Source organism: Octopus sinensis, linkage group LG3 (assembly GCF_006345805.1).
Source record: "Octopus sinensis linkage group LG3, ASM634580v1, whole genome shotgun sequence".
In the NCBI taxonomy this organism is placed as follows: Eukaryota; Metazoa; Mollusca; class Cephalopoda; order Octopoda; family Octopodidae; genus Octopus; species Octopus sinensis.
In genome coordinates this window covers 25,324,180-25,344,179 of record NC_042999.1, presented here as the reverse complement: position 1 = coordinate 25,344,179, position 20,000 = coordinate 25,324,180, and the positions used below count along the sequence as shown (strand labels likewise).

The window sequence follows — 20,000 nt, the reverse complement described above, 5'->3', positions numbered from 1 at the left end:
TTTTGAAAATATAATTCCGTCCAGATGATTGGACTGTTGAACAGGGAGCAGAAAAAGCCAGCTATTGTACATATGTAACAAATCCCAACTGTTAAACGTGTGGAAGAGGGGCTAGAAGACCCAGCTATAAAACCTGTGGAAGAAGAAGCAGAAAGTCCAACTATAAAATGTGTAGAGGAGGGACATAAAAGCCAAATATTAAATGTGTGGCACTATGATAACTTCCTGCTAAGTTGCCCGTTTCTCCTCTTCAAAGAGGAGAAACAGAAAACAACAGAAACAGCCGTCCAAGAATTTGGACCTGAAGATCTCTATTTCCAGCGATTTCGAGGGCCACCTCCCAGTGGTGTCGGGCGTCAACAAAGAGCCCTCGACTACAACAAGACGACCAAAGTTTTTTTTTCCAAGGTCTGGGGGTCTCCTGCCTCTAAGCCCTAGACCATCACCTAATCACCCTTACCCGTCTTCTTGCTTAACAACAACAACAACAACAACAAGGACAGCAACAGATCACAGAATCTGTTGCTTCCGGAACACTTCTACGGATCGCAGAAAAGTAATGAGCAGAGCCACTGTCTTGAGCTAATTAGTACTAGCTTTTGATTTGCGTTTGCGAAGGGGATATGAACGACGGAGGAAGTACACCGTTGAAGAGAGAAGTAAAGGTAAAAGGAAATCTCTCCCCGCCTCATTCACTTGCGCAAAAATCAATGTATTTTGGCGGAAAGCGAATAAAACATACAAATAGGAGATAAACTTTTTCTGGTACTGTATTTGAAACATCGGTGCTTATGTCGCACAAAGCAGCTTTCGTTTAGTTAAGTTTTATCTGTCGTTAAGTCTTTCGAAATAGCAGGCTTAACGTTATCATTTTCTTTTGTCATTTATAATAAACAATGAAGAATTTGAACAACATAAGAAATTGAAACTTTTACTTTTCATCTAAAAAAACATTTGCACTCTCAAAGGGCCTAAGAAACGATGAAATGCTAACTTTTCAACCTCTTTTTAATTTAATTTAATACCAAAAGATAATAAAAGGATTTTTATCCGAAAATTTATTATTGATACCTTCGAATAATATCTGAAATAATAGGAAAAAGGCAAAGAGAGTGACGAAATTGAGCGTACTTTGTGCGCGTGCGTATGTATACATATATACATACATACATACATACATACATACATACATACATACATACATACATACATACATACAAACTTACTTATAAACATACATATCTGTGTGTTTCTATGTATCCATGCACGCACGTATGTATATACGAGGGGCGTTCAATAAGTAATGCCCATGACCCACTTCCTATAGCAGTAGAGCAACGAAACTTGGCACAGTTATTAGTCTTTTTCTACATAGGAACCACCCAGAGTTACGCATTTCTCCCTTTGTTTGATGCAGCTCTGGAGACCGTTTTTGTAGAAGAACCCAGCTTGGTCCTCCAACCACGACGTGACTTCAGAAATCAAGGCTGCATCATCTGGGAAACGCTTTCCTTTCAAAAACAACTTCATGACTGGGAAGAGGTGAAAATCAGAGGGTGCAAGGTCAGGAGAGTAGGGGGATGGGGGGGGGGAGTTCATAGTCATACGCCTGTGCTGCTGATCTGGCGACAAGCGAGTTGTGGACCGGAGCGTTGTCCTGCAGGAGGAGGATGCCTTTGCTGATCTTGCCCCGCCTCTTGATTTTGATAACTTCTCTTAATTTCCTCAAAAGTGAAGCATAATAGGCTCCTGCAATTGTGGTACCCTTTGCCAGGAAATCTGTCATCACTACTCCGTCCTGGTCCCAGAAGACTGTGAGCATGACCTTGCCAGCGGAGGGCTGCACCCTTGCCTTCTTTGGAGAGGGTGAGTCACGGTGCTTCCACTGCATTGACTGGGATTTAGTCTCTGGATCATCGTGATGGACCCAGGTTTCATCCTGTGTAATCAGTCTTTTGAAAAATTTTGACTCATCTTCTTGGCACATCTCCAAATTCACCCTCGAGCACTCGACGCGTTCTTGCTTCTGGAAAGGCGTGAGCAACCTGGGAATCCATCTGGCAGACACCTTTTGCATATGCAAATGGTCATGAATGATAGTTTCCACAGACCCGGTACTAATCTTGACCTCATGGGCTAATTGGCGAATAATTATGTGTCGATCTTCCAAAATGGCAGCCTCAACTTGACGGACAGATGCCTCATCAATGGCAGAAGGGGCGACCAGATCTGGGAGCTGTTTCCACAGAGTTCCGACCATGTTTGAATTCACGATGCCAGCGTTTTACAAGGTCATATGATGGGGCATCATCACCATAAGTTACTTTCATTTCATCAAAAGTCTCCCGTGGTGTGCGTCCTTTCAAATACAAAAACCGGATTACTGCTCGACACTCAACAGGCTCCATTTCACACTTGACTCGGTTCAAACACCTGTAAATCAGAAACCACAATTAATTCAGAGCCGTAATTTGCCACTTACTCTATAGAGATATAAATGATTGCACATGCAAAATTTCAGCTAGATCAAACAACTGCAAGTGGGTCAGAGACATTACTTATTGAACGTCCCTCGTATGTATGCATGTATGTATGTATGTATGTATGTATGTATGTATGTATGTATGCATGCATGCATGTATGTATGTACCTTTTCCTGCGGTTCAATCCAAATTGTAAAAATCAAAGAAATAATTAGATATTGGAGTCAAGATTGTTTGCCAACATAACATGACAGTCCTGGTTTAGGACGAATGTTGCTGTAATTTAGCCCCAGGAGACATCTCTCCAGCTGACTATACGACACGATCTGTGTCCTTATATTCTCGAGTAAGAGAATCTAGTACCCTCCACTCAACTCAAAACAATATCTGTGTATCGCGATTTCCGGCTTATTTCCCTTCATCAACACAGAATAATTGTTTTGAGCCGAGTGGGGGTGCTAGATTCTCGTATAGCCTGCTGCAGACGATGTTTCATGGGGCTAAATTACAGCAACATTCGTCCTAAACCAGGACTGCTATGTTATGTTAGCAAACAATCTTTACTCCAAAGTACTATTGCTGAATATCTCGCGTGTGAGATTTAAAAATAGTAATTTTCTAATTAGATATTGTTTCCTATTTTTAAATGAAAAATTCCTTACAATTCATGATTTCAAAAACCAACGGCTGAAACCCATCTACAGGATAAAGCACGTATGTGCACCAAAATAAAGTTTCGTTTCGTCGTTTTCATTTGTACCGATCAAGATCATTATTTCAAAGCTACCATTCTTTTCGCGATTTTATACAGCATAAACAATGCAGTTTTTACACCTTAATAGCGAAAATTTAAAGTTTACATAAAGATACAATTCTACAGAAGAATGGGAAACCTTTAGGAAAGTCTAAATGTTATTATAGTAAAATAATACTACATTAACAAAATTGTGTGCATTAGGGGTTTTAAACAACTAAACGGGATGCATTCACTACTCTTTAAATAATCAATATAGTCTAGTAAGTTAGTCAAATTTTGTTGAGATTTCAATGGAGTTGGATATTTCTTTCGATGCTGTGATCGTCAATCAAGATCATTCTGTTCAATGTTTCTGCTCATTTAAATACAGAAATGAAGTTTGAAAATTTTTTTAAAAGAATTATTTCATTTGATCAGTTTGTTATTTTACTTTGAATTATTTTTTTCATCTTAAGAAGAATTAATGTTAGATAATTATTCCTTTCAGGACACGAGTTTCATTAAGAAGAATCATAAACGAAACTCGACTCCCATTTATAGTCAACTTCCTCAACACCAAGTTATTTCTCAAACGTGCAGTTTGTGCTCCACAGAAATATGCCCTCATAAGGATATCCTTCAAATTACCCATTTTCGCAACAGAAATGTTCAGCCCTCATGCATGTTACTTGAATTTTAACCTGTTGTCTGATCTCTTACTTGAATAGACGTTTTACGTAGAGAGTAAGGTTTAGATGTCGTGATTATTTTTAATCCATTAGTTGTAATGAGGTTATTGTATATAGCATTTATATAACTTTCACATTTCCACACAAATCATAACGTTATCTAAAATTCATAATTTTAAAATTCCTAATATTGCGCTAAATACAATATTAATTTGTTTACAATATTTTGTAACATTAGCACAAAAATATAAAGAATGCAATTCTTTAGATAGATATTTGGTCACCTATGCTTTTTGTTGGTACGATGAGATACCGGAAATGATCGACAGTTATGTCCCGTTACGGAGCGTTCATTTGCTGAATGATACACCACCATTAATGTTAACTTGACATCTGTGCTTACCGCAAATGAAAAAAAAAAATTAATCGCTCCTTTCAAACTTTAAATACTGGTTGAAATTATTCATTTTAGAACTATAACTTTTAAAAGACATCCTTTTCTAAATTAATCCGGTCTCATTTGCGTAAAATATTTGTTTCTTTCTCTTTACTGCAATTACTTTCTTCAGAAACTCAGAATATTTTGCTATACTTTTTCTATTAATGACTGGCGCTCCACAAAATGATGTAGCTGAATTCTTAAATCGCTCAAACCAGTTATCACTTGCATTAAATGTCTCTTCATTATCTGCTCGATTATCATCATTTGTCACAACTGTAAATATACTAAATATTTTTGCATAACTTGAAGCTTTGTAAAGAGAAATACCTTATTTCTCACAGTCCTCAAACTATAGAAAATGGTTTGATTTCTATCATTGCAATGCTTCTCGTTCTTGTGATTATTTCCAAATCAGAAAAAGTTAGTAGCGATTTCTTTTTTTTTTATATTTCAACCACATGCCAGTCGAGCCATGCATGCAAAATATTTACCAATCTTTGAATTCCCATCCCTACGCGTAAGGTGTTTTATTACATCAAATTTTTGCTCTTAATAAGCCTCTTCCCTGTTTTGTTTGAAGTATTTTTGATACAATGTATTTTTGCCATTTACCATATTTACTAAAGGCGATTTATATAAAACAACAATGCCAGTTGTATTTGAAAATTCATAAATAACTGTAGCACGTTATCACACGACGACTGCTAAAAGCAAACCGGCTTTTGTTCTTGACTGGCGTCAAAATCACGCGAGATGAAGAGATTTAAATTTTCAGAGAAAATAAAAATAAGTAAATGCATAAAATCCACAAAGTCGCACATTTGGTCTCATAATAAATTAAAAAAAAAATTTTTTTCATAATTCGTATTAAATCGAATTTATAGTATGCATATGATATCCAGTAAACTTCGGCACAATTTCCGTTTATCAAAGATCACTGAAGGTATTAGCCCAGCCGAGGTCTGGGTAGGACGTATTTTCCTGATATGTCAGACCGTGTAAATTAAAACTGGAATCACTCCTGAGCGAGCCTCTTAAACACCTCACCATATCTGTTGTATGTAATATGTCTGTGCGGCGAGCTGGCAGAACCGTTTTTCGTCTGTCGATACGTTCCGAGTTCAAATTCCGCCGAGGTCGACTCTGCCTTTCATCCTTTCGGGGTCGATGAATTAAGTACCAGTTACGCACTGGGGTCGATGTAATCGACTTAATCCCTTCGTCTGGCCTTGTTTGTCCCCTCTGTTTTTAGCCCCTTGTGGGTAGTAAAGAAATAAATATGTCTGTTCGTTGTGTTTTTTCTTTACACGGTCTCAAGCTTAGTTTCTCGCTATTTTATTATGGTTCAACCGTTTAAGAAAACATCGCTTCTGAAGTTTTTCGTGTTCTCAGTATTCTGATTGCATTAAACTCTTACTACCACAAATATTCATGAACTCTGAGTTGGCGACAATCATTTCTGTTTTCTCATCAAATTTCGTTCGTTTTGCTTAGTTTAAGCATTTCATGTTTAATTGTGAACACCAATTCTACACATATTCAGCTTCTACATATATTTTCCTATATAATTATTTTCAAGCAGGTGAATGTGATCGTTATCACCATCATCATCGTCGTCGTCGTCGCTGCCGCTGCCGCCATCGTCGTCTTCACTGTCAGCATCGCCATCATGAATGGGGAGTAGATACTCTCTCTTTTACTTGTTTCAGTCATTTCACTGCGGCCATACTGGAGCACCGCCTTTAGTCGAGCAAATCGACCCCGGGACATTCTTTGGAAGCCCAGTACTTATTCTATCGGTCTCTTTTGCCGAACCGCTAAGTGACGGGGACGTAAACACACCAGCATCGGTTGTCAAGCAATGCTAGGGAGACAAACAGACACACAAACACATACAATTACATATGCATGTATATATACATGTAGATGTCGGTACGTACATATATGTTTGCATGTATGCATATATTTTATTTATTACATTATATATATATATATATATATATATATATATATATATATATATGTATATATACATATATGCGACAGGCTTCTTTCAGTTTCCGTCTACCAAATCCATTCACAAGGCCCGGGGCTATAGCAGAAGACACTTGCCCAAGATGCCACGCAGTGGGACTGAACCCGGAACCATGTGGTTGGTTAGCAAGCTACTTACCACACAGCCACTCCTGCGCCTAGGTCTGGTCAATAAGTATCTCGACTGGTGCTATAAAAACAAAGGAACAACACGTACCAATTCGGCATTTAATCTTCAGAAGCCATACACTTAATCCAGCGATGTTTCCATTTATGGAAGCATTCCTGGAACTCATTTTCTGGGATAATCAGCAGCTGCCTTCTCGCATTCACTTTTATTTCCTCGACGTTCTGAAATCTTCCTTTCAAGTGGGATTTGAATTTTGGTAAAAGGCAAAAGGAGAAAGTCGCAAGGGACGAGATCTGGGGCATATGGTGGCCACTGGACCTGGGAAATACTGTGCCTAGCCAAAATCTGCTGCTGAATGGGCAGATGTGTAGGTATGTTGTCATGGTGCCATTGCCACTCACTGGATGCATGCAATTGTGGCCTTTCCCGACGAATATCATCCCCTAAAACGTCACGGTAGTACTCCTTGTTCACTGTCGGACCAGGTGAAGCATATTCATGATGAACAACCCCCTTGTAGTCAAAGAAAATGGTCAACAGCGTTTTCAAGTTGCTTTAACTCATTCCTGCTTTCTTCGGTCTCGGAGAGCCTTTGTTTCGGGGTCATAGCCATTGACCCACGATTCCTCACCCGTTATGACCGTTTTCAAAAAGTTTTCATCGTTCTGGATGCAATCGAGGTGGTGATGGTGGTGGTGGTCGTCGTCGTCGTCGTCGTCGTCGTCGTCGTCGTTGTGTGGTGGTGGTGGTGGTGGTCGTCGTCGTCGTCGTCGTCGTCGTCGTCGTGGTGGTCATCGTGGCCGTCGTGTGGTCATCGTCATCGTCGTGGTATGGTGGTAATGGGTGGGTGTAAACAGTTTAAGTTTACCATGCAAGAACTGAAAACTCAAAGTCCTAGAACTACAGCAAGATATTTCATCGGATGTTCCAACAATTCCGCTAATCCACTATCTACACTAGAAAGTGTATTTACCATGAAAATAGGAAATACAAGCTGTCCTGGTACTCGGTAAAACTCTTGCAAGCCCTGCACCTCCTGCTCCCTCTGTTCCCGGGTGTATGCTTATATGAATTAATTACCTATACAACATGGCCTATAAATGATCTCATCCAGTAATATGTCATTAGTTTGGTGTGTAGTTTGGCCACAGGATGAGATTAAATTAAATTAAATTAGAGATGACAATGCGATCCCTTGTCATTTTCAGCAATTTTGAATAAGGACCGAACCTATTCCTGGTTATTTAATAAATGACAAGAGATCGCATTGTCATCTCTAATTTAATTTAATTTTATTTTATTTTATTTTATTTATTTTTGAGGGGCTCAAAAAGCAAATACTAGGCCATGTAGGGGGACATGGAGTTATGTACAGGGAGAGTGTTCATACAAAGAGTTCAGGCCATTTCTGGTCAAGAGAGACTTTGAACCGAGCGCTCATGCAATAATAACAATTAACATCTCCCAGTTATTATAATAGCAATCAACATATCCCTACTATTTTAATAACAATCAACATCCCCAAGAATCGTAATCCAACATATTCCAGAAATTATAAAGCAATGAAAATATCTCTACTGGTATTATGGCAATTATTTATATTTACATACTACAGCTACTAGTGGGAAAATAAGGCATTCGAAACTTACACAGGCGTAGGAGTGGCCGTGTGGTAAGTAGCTAGCTTACCAACAACATGGTTCCGGGTTCAGTCCCACTGCGTGGCAGGTTGGGCAACAATCTTCTACTATAGCCTCGGGGCAACCAAAGCCTTGTGAGTGGATTTGGTAGACAGAATCTGAAAGAAGCCCGTCGTATATATATATATATATATATAATATATATATATATATATATATATATGTATATATATATATATGTATGTATATATATATATGTGTGTGTGTGTGTATATATATATGTGTGTGTATGTGTCTGTGTGTGTGTGTGTGTGTGTGTGTGTGTCTATGTTTGTGTGTCTGTGTTCGTTCCCCCATCATCGCTTGACAACCGATGCTGATGTGTTTACGTCTCCGTAACCTAGCGGTTCAGCAAAAGAGACCGATAGAAAACGTACTAGGCTTACAAAGAATAAGTCTTGGGGTTGATTTGCTCGACTAAAGGTGATGCTCCAGCATGGCCACAGTCAAATGACTGAAACCAGTAAAAGAGCATGTGCACACATACTTAATGTGTCCACAAATAAGCACAATTTGAGAAACATTTCTGAACAGCGGCATAGTGTATGCTAACTCAACCTAGTTAAAAAACATTTATATTTTAATTCTTCTTTTATTTACTCTTTACTATTTTACTCTTTTACTTTTTTCAGTCATTTGACTGTGGCCATGCTGGAGCACCGCCTTTAGTCGACCCCGGGACTTATTCTTTGTAAGCCCAGTACTTATTCTATCGCTCTCTTTGGCCGAATCGCTAAGTGACGGGGACGTAAACACACCAGCATCCGTTGTCAAGCAATGCTAGGGTGACAAACACAGACACGCAAACATATACACACACATACATATATATATATATATATATATATATATATATATATATATATTATATATATATATATATATATATATATATATATATATACATATATACGACAGGCTTCTTTCAGCTTCCGTCTACCAAATCCACTCACAAGGCATTGGTCGGCCCGGGGCTATAGCAGAAGACACTTGCCCAAGATGCCAGGCAGTGGGACTGAACCCGGAACCATGTGGTTGGTAAGCAAGCTACTTACCACACAGCCAAATTGTGAGGTTTATTGTATTTCTTCATTCCGTTCAAATGTGTGCACGCATGTGTGTGTGTTTGTGATTGTATTTGTGTATGTGTGTGTGTGCACGTATAGTTATATATATATGCATATGCGTGTGTGCATATATGTGCATATGCATATTTGTGCGCTTATATATTTATGTATATGTGTATGCATGTAGATATATGTACATGTGTGTGTGTTGCACACATGTATGTCTGTGTGTGCGTGCGTGTGTGTATGTGTGTGGGAATATCTTAAACATTTTTAATACATCTTTTCTTATATTGTATAGCATTTATTGCATTCCCCCTTCAGAATTTATAAAAGTGCTATTTTCTGTCACGCTCCCATATCGTTCACAGTAAGAATTATTGTTATTGTGATGATGTTGATGATGATAATCATCATCACCATCACCAACACCACCACCACCACCATCATCATCATCATAATCTGTTGTTGTTGTTGTTGTTCAACATTTGATAGTTTCAGGCAAATTTCTACTGCACTACCTGCTGCACCTCCGTATTGCTGGGGTATGTGCAACATTGTGTATTCTTTTCTGTTGTCGGGCGTGTGCAAATTCTTCCCGGTATTGTTTTGCGTCAATTTTCTTTTCTCTTGAGGTGTGGTGCCGTCTTTTTTTTTTTTTTTTGGTATTACTGTGTGTATTTTGTGTTGAGTGTGTAACGCGCTGGTTTCAAGCTTGCTGGTGGAAGTTTATTTTACTGGATAATTGCTGTGTAGAATGTGGATTGTTTTGTTTAGGTTGTATTATTGAATTGATAGTGCCTTGCGTAGGATATGGGCTGTTTCTAGCCGGGCTATTTTCTTTATAGTGTGTAGCATTGAGGATCCAGGTATAGCTTCTACGTTTTTGTTCATATATTTTTTTATCAAATCCAATGCTCCAATTATTATTGGTATTGATAGGAAGGATCTGTTCAAAAATTGCAAGAAAACAGAGTGTATGGTGCAAACAAAGAAGGAAGTGCAAAGTGCATACTGAAAGTGAACAATCAACCCAATAATCAGGTATTATTTTTCCATCTACCTTGGGACTTTAATCACAGAAGACTCAAGATATGTGAAGGAGATCAAAAGACGAATATTGCTGGCAAAATCTACAATCTCTGTACTCTGAACTTCAAGACCAAGATTTTTATATTGAATTGTTACGTCTACTATGTTTTAATGTATGGAAGTGTGACATAATTTATAACAACAAAAATGAGAAGGTGCTTGGATAGCTGCGAAATGTGTCTCTTAAGGAGCGTAATGAGGATCGCATGGACAGTCAGAATGTCTAATGAAGAAACGCTGATCCGAGCCGCGGTGAATAGGAAACTGCTTCGTGAAATAAGAGCCAAGCGACTGAGATTTCTTGATCATGTGATGAGGAAAGAGGATCTGGAGAAAGATTGAAGCGAAAAGAAGCAGAGGAAGGAGAAGGTTTATAGGCAATAAACATCAGGAAGGGAAATTGTTACTGAAAATAAAGAACAGAGAATTGTAACCGGGTTATGATTGGCAATGTCCTATATTTTGGAGATGACAGCTAAAGTTGGTGGTACTTTGATTGGTTGATTCATTCATTCATTCATTTATTCATTCATTGCATGATTGATAGACCGATAGTCAGCAAGCTAGGTAGGTAGGTAAGTAAATCGTTAGATAGATAGATAGATAGATAGATAGATATATAGATAGATAGATAGATAGATAGATAGATAGATAGATAGATAGATAGATAGATAGATAGATAGACAGATAGATGATAGATGGATGGATGAATGGTTGGATAGATACATACATTCATACATACATGCACCGACTGATAGATAGACAGACAGACAGACAGACAGACAAGCAGACATATATATATATAATATATATAGAGAGAGAGAGAGAGAGAGAGATAGAGATAGATAGGTAGATAGATAGATAGATAGATAGATAGATAGATAGATAGATAGATAGATAGATAGAGGACGGACGGACATACAGGCAAACAGAAAGACAGATAGACAGATATACCGATGATAGATAGATAGATTGATAGATAAATAGATAGATAGATAGACAAACAGGCACATACATACATACATACATACATACATACATACATACATACATTGGCAGGTAGGCAGACATGTATTCGTATACATTGCAAGCATATGATTCAACTTGTATGCATGTATGCATGTATGTGTGTATATCTATATGTATCTATGCATACATATATGTATGTACGTATGTATGTGTGCACATGTGTGTGTATGTTTATATGTATGTTTGATTGTAATGGTATCAAAGACATTACTCCTTACAGACTTACTATCTAGAATTGTAGAAATGCGAGCAGCAAGCAATCAGACACATCACAAGCCTATCAACGTATATGTTATAGCCATATTGAATTCTCAATAGTGTCACATCCTGTCCATAGATGCTGTGATATGTCTTGTCTAATACATTGTCATCTATCGATTTGGAAAGCTTTCTTTAGTTCTCGTTAAGTAATTGATATCTTTCACCAAATTTAATTGCAAAACTGCTGCAAATTTTAAGAAGTCTGTGTTTTAGCTGGCATTTTCGTAAGTTCAGTTCCGTTGCTGGTTGTTTATATTACAGTTTAGTCACAGGTACACCTCGATCGAGTACACATATGATCGAATGAAGTTTTGCTGAGATCAATACTGCATTGTCCAATGCCTCATTCTTTGTTTATTGCTGGTTCATTCTGTTATTCTTCTAGCAAGGACAGTACTAAGACGTCAGTTGCTCTTAGACATATGAGATCATACAAACTCAGAATATATTCTAATATGTTTACCGAAACAAGCCAGCATCAACTACTCTGGCTTCTCTGTTTATTTACCTTCTATATTTAAGACGTTAAGATGTGCTTTCATGGAAATGAATTGGTTATATCTAACCGACTAGCATTTCCGACGAACATATTTGATTCTATATTTTGCTCCCAAATTGGAAGCGAGAGATTCATATGTTTCCAGGGATTACATTCGCGGTATATTAGTCAGTTATTAAAAATCACATTATTCTTCCTCTCAACATATTATTTTTTCTAAGTTGAAGTAATCCGTATTTTATGTTCACAATTGCCTGTATTTGATTTTGAACATCACCTGTTTACCTGTCTTCTAATTTGCTGCATAGGCATATTTCTTGCGTAATAATTTTATCATAATTACATAGCAAATATTTCAGTTCAACAGAAGAAATGAAGTAAAACCACTTTTACAGATATCAGAATAAATAGTCTTAAAACTAGTTTCAATGGAAAACAGTAAGCATCTAATGATTCAAAGATAATCGAAATAAATATAGTCGCTTAATGATGTCAGCACCAACGGAACAATGTAAACAGAATATACAACGAATTTTTCGCAGGAAACGATGATGGTTTTAGATGAGAAAGTATAGCAATTTAATAAAAACCTAGAGTTTAACATTTTATAAAGAAATCATCATACAGGCATAAGGGCAATTTCACACCTGTGAAATGCATTTACCTATATAGACACATTCATAAACATATAAATACACATGCACACTCGCACACACATACACATTTACAGATACATATTTGCAAGTATATACACACTTATTTTATAGCAGTCTTATACGTTGTTTCGATTTTTAATAAAAACTTCATATTCCTCAGTCATATGAACTCTACAGTTCAGATATCTTTATATATAAAAGAGAGGTTGTGTGCTGTCTGTCTCCTACGATTTAGATTCCTAACTACTCCCACATTTTGCGGTGCAGTTTAACCAAATCCGGGTATCTTACAGTCGTGATTCATATCGAGCCCTTCTGGGTATTAGCGCACGTCTACGATGAGTCTACGATTTTACCATCAATTTACCATCAATTTTTCCCGTTTTAATGCATTTTTGGCATATATAAGGGAAGTAACTCTCTAAAAATTTATTATTAAATCTTAGAACGTAAAAAGCTACAGTAACACCCCCTCCCCTTTGTGGTTAGCCATATTGAGATGGCTATTATACTTTACATCTCTAAAAATGCTTATATAGTTATTTCCCTTACAAACCCGAGCAACGCCGGGCGATACTGCTAGTTCCACATACGTTAGGCGGTCATCGCAATAAACAGACAAATAGACTAAATATAGCTCCGGCTGAAAGACTACAGTATTGCAATGTTTATAAATTGTTTATAACAACACCATAGATATAAATGTTAACACATCACGAATGTCTTATTCCTTCTCGTGGTGTGCACTCAAAAATACGGTTCTGGATAGTTTTATTTCATCTTCTCAAATGCATACATACATAGATATCTACATACATAATTACACTATTACACTCTAACTGGTAGTTTCGCCCACTTAAACATAGCTTCAGGTGTTGGAGTTATGTTCGCATATCAAATTACAAAAAACAACTTGTTCTAGTATTGAAATAGTTAAATTCAAGCATATCCTGTACTTCTTTTTGCCGAGATCACTTCTTATATATATACACATAGATGTATACATGTATATATGTACGTGCTTGTGTGTGTGTATGTGTATGTGTGTATACATATATATATATATATATATATATATATATATATATATATATATATATATATATATATATGCATATAAATCTAATCATATATATATATAATAACAATATAATAAATAAAACATATGCATATATACATACATATATGTACATACTTACATCTACATGTATATATACATGCATATATGAGTACAGGACACCACAAATAAACGTAGAACACAACGAGAAACAAAAACATAAAATCAAACAAGGAAACAGACTTTTTTAACAACGAAAGAACAGAGTACAGGACAAACAATACAAGGGAAATTCCCCTTCATCAGCTGCCCCTGGTTAGACTCAATGCATGTTTCAAAGGAATTAAATAAAATTCTTTTGCAGAGGGGTAAAACAAGTAACAAGAACAGGACGTAAAAGCAATACAAATAAAGAAAAAACAGTAGAAAAAACAGTACAAATATATATATGCGTATACATCTACAAACACATATATATATATATGCATATACATCTACATACGGGTACTTTATCTATCAACCGTACTTAAAATCAGATCCTAAAAACTCAATTGACTATCGGAAAGCATTGTAATAGACGCCAGTTCACCACCTCAATATAGATACATGCATATGCATGTGCAAATATAAATATTAGTGTGCATGCATATATGGATATACATATATATATAGATGTGTGCGTAGAGGAATATATGTATATATGGATATATATATATATATATATATATATATATATATATATATATATATGTGTGTGTGTGTGTGTATGTGTGTGTGTGTGTGTGTGTGTGTGTGTGTGTGTGTGTGTTGTGTGCGTGCGTGTGTGTGTTAAATAAAATGAGACAACAAAGCCAAGGCTGAGTGGAATTTTCAGGACGTTTATAAAGAGAAAGTCAGTCTTACAGCTGTTTCTAAGATATTAAGGATATCTCTTCATCAGAGACGATGTGAGATGGTTAAATAGAGGGAATTATTAGAGTTCAATATAAGGAGTTATTTTGGAAAAAAGGAAGGAAAGGAGGAGCATATAGAGAAATATAAGAATGAATATAGAAATAAAAGTAAAAATATATAAAGAGGTTATAGTTTCAGCTTCATTATCCAAGGAAAGTGGTGTGTAGAAGTGGTAGAAACGCTTTTTGTCCGTGGTATGTAAATTCCAAGAGGAGTTCATATTTTGTCATTACAAATGGAAAATGTGAAGACGTAGATTCCATGTGCTGTTCATTGAAAGGGTTCTTGTGATGTGAATGAAAATTTGACAATGTAGTGACAGTATTAAGTAGATAGAGAGGGGAGAAGAGATGTGTATGTTAAAATGAGGTGAGAAAAGAAGAAAGAAAGAAACAAACAAACAAAGAGGAAGAGAAAAGGAAAACAAGAGAAAATGAGGAGAAAAGGGTGAAAGAAAGGGGAAAAATGTGAAAAAGGGGTCATGGTGGTCAAGATATTATGACGGGGTGGGATATGTGTATGGGAGAGGTAGGATGAGATAAGAATGTAAGTAATGAATATGGGATGCATCTTTTCATGATAAAAAAAAAACATTCTGAAAATAAGTTTCGCTCCCGCCACCCCCTCACCACCCCAGTCCGAAGCGATTGGGCCATTTTTTTAAATATGCACTTAAAACCCGTTAGAGAAACATTTTCGGTTTTAAAAAACTGTTAATAATTTCAGAGGAAAATGCGGGATTTAAGGGAGATCTAGCTGTTATTTCTAGCACATCCTAAACATCGCTCCTCGGTTCTTTCTCACTCACACATCTATGGATATTTTTCAATAATTTTTCTCCCGAAACAAATTTAATGGAAGGATGACATCAAAGTAACACACTTTTAGTTCCAACTGAGCGAGACCGTGTTATGTGTGTGTGTGTGTGTGTAAAAAAACACCTTAAAACATCTTTAGTGTCCATATTAATCTATCAAATATAGTTCTTATTTGTTCACGTTATTTTGAATTATTCAGGTTCAAGAGGGGTGCCCACAATATTTGCTTGTAACTTGGTAAAATTTTACATATAGATTTGAAATTTTGTCAGTGGGTGCTTTAGATACCACTGGTTTATAGTTACGTAATTTTAGTTGATCTTGCTGAGTAAATCTGACTTTTATGGGCAGATAAATTTAATTAACAGGTGTAAAAGCAATAACATGGATACACACTAAAATTGAAATTCTTAATGCATCTTACCGGCTTGATTTGTTACTAGAACTATCCCAGATGGCACCCAACAAAAATTTTACCACTTTTCAAGATGAGGTACATTAATTAATCGGTACATGATTTTATTCTTTCGAAAAATATTTCGTACTTCGGTATGGAATAATTTTTTCCAGTTTTTTTCCGGGTGTATTCAACGTATCTGACCTCCAAAGCCACCGCAAGCCACTTTTTCCCGGAACGAAAATTTCCTACCAAGGGAGTTTTCTCTCGCTGGTCTTTTTTCTCTTCCAAGTTATTTTGTATGCTTTCAACGAATGTAACATCGAAGTCACGCGTAAACGGCTCCTTTTGTTTCAGTAAAGGAAAGATTTGGCTGCTATTTCTAGCATGCTGTGCTACTACGTAACTGCTATCTGCGTTCACACCGAAATATATACCAACTTTTTTCGTTCCATTTATTTTTTCTACTTTATGGAAATCAGTATTTTCGCTGTCGACATCCACATCACCGAGGTCATGGATCAAGTGGAAACATTAATCACTGTTCCCTCATGACGGGACAAAGGAATTTTCCGTTGTCTTTGCAAACAACAAGCGGGTGGATTTAGTTTCAAATCCAGGCAGAGCCAAACGCGGTTCCACAAGTTATTTATATTAAGAGCCGTTATATTGGGTTGAAAGAAAGACGCGTACAATATTAAACATGCTAAGACAATCTGAAAACAATAGAAACTTTTAAACGCCTACCGGTTTTTATGAAATTTTGGGGTTAACGGACTTGAGTTTACGGAAGCTAAATGTAACGGAAGTTAATTAGTCCGACAATGGTTTTCCAAATTAGCTTAAAAGTTAACTTGCTAACGAAAATATCAATGACTTTCTTTCTCTTTATAAATATCCAGAAAATTCCTCACAGCCTTGGCTTTGTTGTCTCATTTTATTTAACATATACATGCTCATACAAGGCCCGCATTAGACTCCTCACTCGTATCATTATCGAACCGAGAGTTTAAATACGGTCGTTCCATAGCATTTACATAGTGTTACCTGCCACCTTGGGTTTTCTCGATACCAATGCCTCTATGGCTACCGAAATATCGTCACATAATATATTTACAGATAAATTCATCAAGTTACATAATATCGAGGTGTCTTTCATTCTTTTGTTGTTTTGCCATTTCTATCAAAATATATATATATATAACCAAGAAAAAAGCAACAAGAATGGATCGGTAGTTTAGTACAATTGTTTCATACTATAAACAATTGTACTAAACTACCGATCCATTCTTGTTGCTTTTTTCTTGGTTATAATCACCCCACATAATTTTATGGTTAATACCATAAAGAATTATGGTGCATCTAAGTTAAGTACCATATTCATTTGAATTCATTTGAATCTTAATTGTTTTGCTGAAATTATATATATATAGAAAATAGTAAAAAGTGAAAAAACTACAGAAGGCTTGTTTTATAAGGTTAAAGAATATATTTGAGTCATTATGTTGAAAGAATGTTATAAAATTTTTTCATACAGTAACATAGTTTTTGAAGAAATTACCGGTTTCGTGTTAACTTTTCAAATTTCTCAAGTGTCTTAACCTACATCGTGTTATGTCTTCGTTACCTACATCGTTACCTACATCGTGTTATGTCTTCGTTATGAACTTTTTTATGTCTTCATAACGAAGACATAACACGATGTAGGTAAAGACACTTGAGAAATTTGAAAAGTTAACACGAAACCGGTAATTTCTTCAAAAACTATGTCACTGTATGAAAAAATTTTATAACATTCTTCCAACATAATGACTCAAATATATTCTTTAACCTTATAAAACAAGCCTTCTGTAGTTTTTTCACTTTTTACTATTTTCTATATATCCAACCACGTGCTTTCACACACCAACTTTCTCACACACACACATATATATATATATATATATATATATATACATACATGCATACATACATACAGACATATATATATATATATATTATATATATATATATATATATATATATATATATATATATACAGGTGGGCACCGTTATTGAAAAGTTAACTTCGTTTATCGTTAATCCTTTAACTCTTTGAAAATGTAAGGGAAATTAACGTTAATCCGTTAACGTTAACTTTTATGGAAAAAGGCATAACTACAGTTTAATACCCCCACCGATTTCTTACTTCATAACTTCCGGAAAGATGGCTACCTTTTAACGAAACTTTTCACCAAATAATCGCTTATATTCTGTAGATTGAGTGTATGTAAAGAGGGGTTGGGGAGAGGAGTTTCGGAAAATTCACAGGACCTAGCATTTTCCCGCTCGTAACATCCAGGAAAATAGGTATTTTTAAATGAAATTCAATACAAATACCTTTCAAACGGTGTAGATTACGATTACAAAGAAATTTGTAGGCAAAATTTTGTCTCCATGTGCTGTTCATTCAAACGAGTCTTGTGGTGTGAATGAAAATTTGAGAAATTTGTAGGCAAAATTTTGTCTCCATGTGCTGTTCATTCAAACGAGTCTTGTGGTGTGAATGAAAATTTGAGAAATTTGTAGGCAAAATTTTGTCTCCATGTGCTGTTCATTCAAACGAGTCTTGTGGTGTGAATGAAAATTTGAGAAATTTGTAGGCAAAATTTTGTCTCCATGTGCTGTTCATTCAAACGAGTCTTGTGGTGTGAATGAAAATTTGAGAAATTTGTAGGCAAAATTAACACCTGTTAATTAAGTTTATCTACCCATAAAAGTCAGATTTACTCAGCAACATGTCTCCTTTGTTGGTGGGGAGGAGGAGTTTGTGAAAAACAGTGTTTCGGATCAGTTGGAATTTCTCCGTTTTGACGGGAGGTTTTCCCAATGTTTTTCACCACACACGCACGCACACAGGTACACCCACAGACATACTCACACAAGCACACTTACACCCTCACGCAATGCTCACAGACTTCCCCCACATACACACACATCCACGTGTCCCATCATATCCACACCTGAAGACATGAACATCCAAACGTACGTTGACACCCACAATCTCGCATGTCTGCAAGCAAGTACACTTAATCACTCACACAATTATGCACACACACGTTCGTACACAGATATATTCATGTACACATTAGTACACACCAGAGACTTCCACTCAGCACTTATATACACATGTGGAGGCACATGGCCTAGTGGTTAGAGCAGCGGACTCGCGTGTGGAGGGATCACGGGTTCGAATCTCAGACTGGACGAGGTGTGTGTTTATGAGCGAAACACCTAAGCTCCACGCGGCTCCGGCAGAAGGTAATGGCGAAACTTCTGTTGACTCTTTCGCCACAACTTTCTCTCACTCTTTCCTCCTGCATCTTGCAGCTCACCTGCGATGGACCGGCGTCCCGTCCAAGTGGGGAACCTATACGCCAAGAAACCGGGAAACCGGCTCTTATGAGCCCGGCATGGCTCGAGAAGGAACAAGCAACAAAAAAACTTATATACACATACAGGCATCTAGAAACACGTCAACTCTGAACTTACATGCAAACACTCGCAAGACTACTCAGACACACATGCATGCAGAGAACAATAAACATCACATGGGCAAAAGTCCATACACCTGTATATGGACACAAAGCAATATATAGAATGATAACATGGTTTTCACTGTTCAATATGGATTATGGCAGTTCTGTGTTGTGTTTACAGGGTTGTAATATTTGAAGGTGGCTTCCATGGCATGTAAGCAACGTATAATCCGTTCAGTTAATTTGATAATGAACTTTTTCTTTAGTAATGAAGAGTAACAGAGATTCTTCAGAGCACAATCCACAGGTCCTAGAATGTGTGTTGTAGGGTTTTGCATATTTTATAATTGACCATGAAATCTCATATTTAATCTTGTCGTTTTTCAGTTGCCATAGCAAATCCGCCAGTGATGTCACGTTTCTGATGTTCAGTTTTTT

General features: G+C 36.6%; 1 protein-coding gene across 3 annotated transcripts in view; it reads left to right on the top strand.

Annotated features, from left to right (window-relative positions):
* The window catches only part of LOC115209874, an 845,616-nt gene that overhangs the window by 780,834 nt on the left and 44,782 nt on the right, over positions 1–20,000 (top strand). The gene's annotated exons all lie outside the window — the stretch shown is intronic.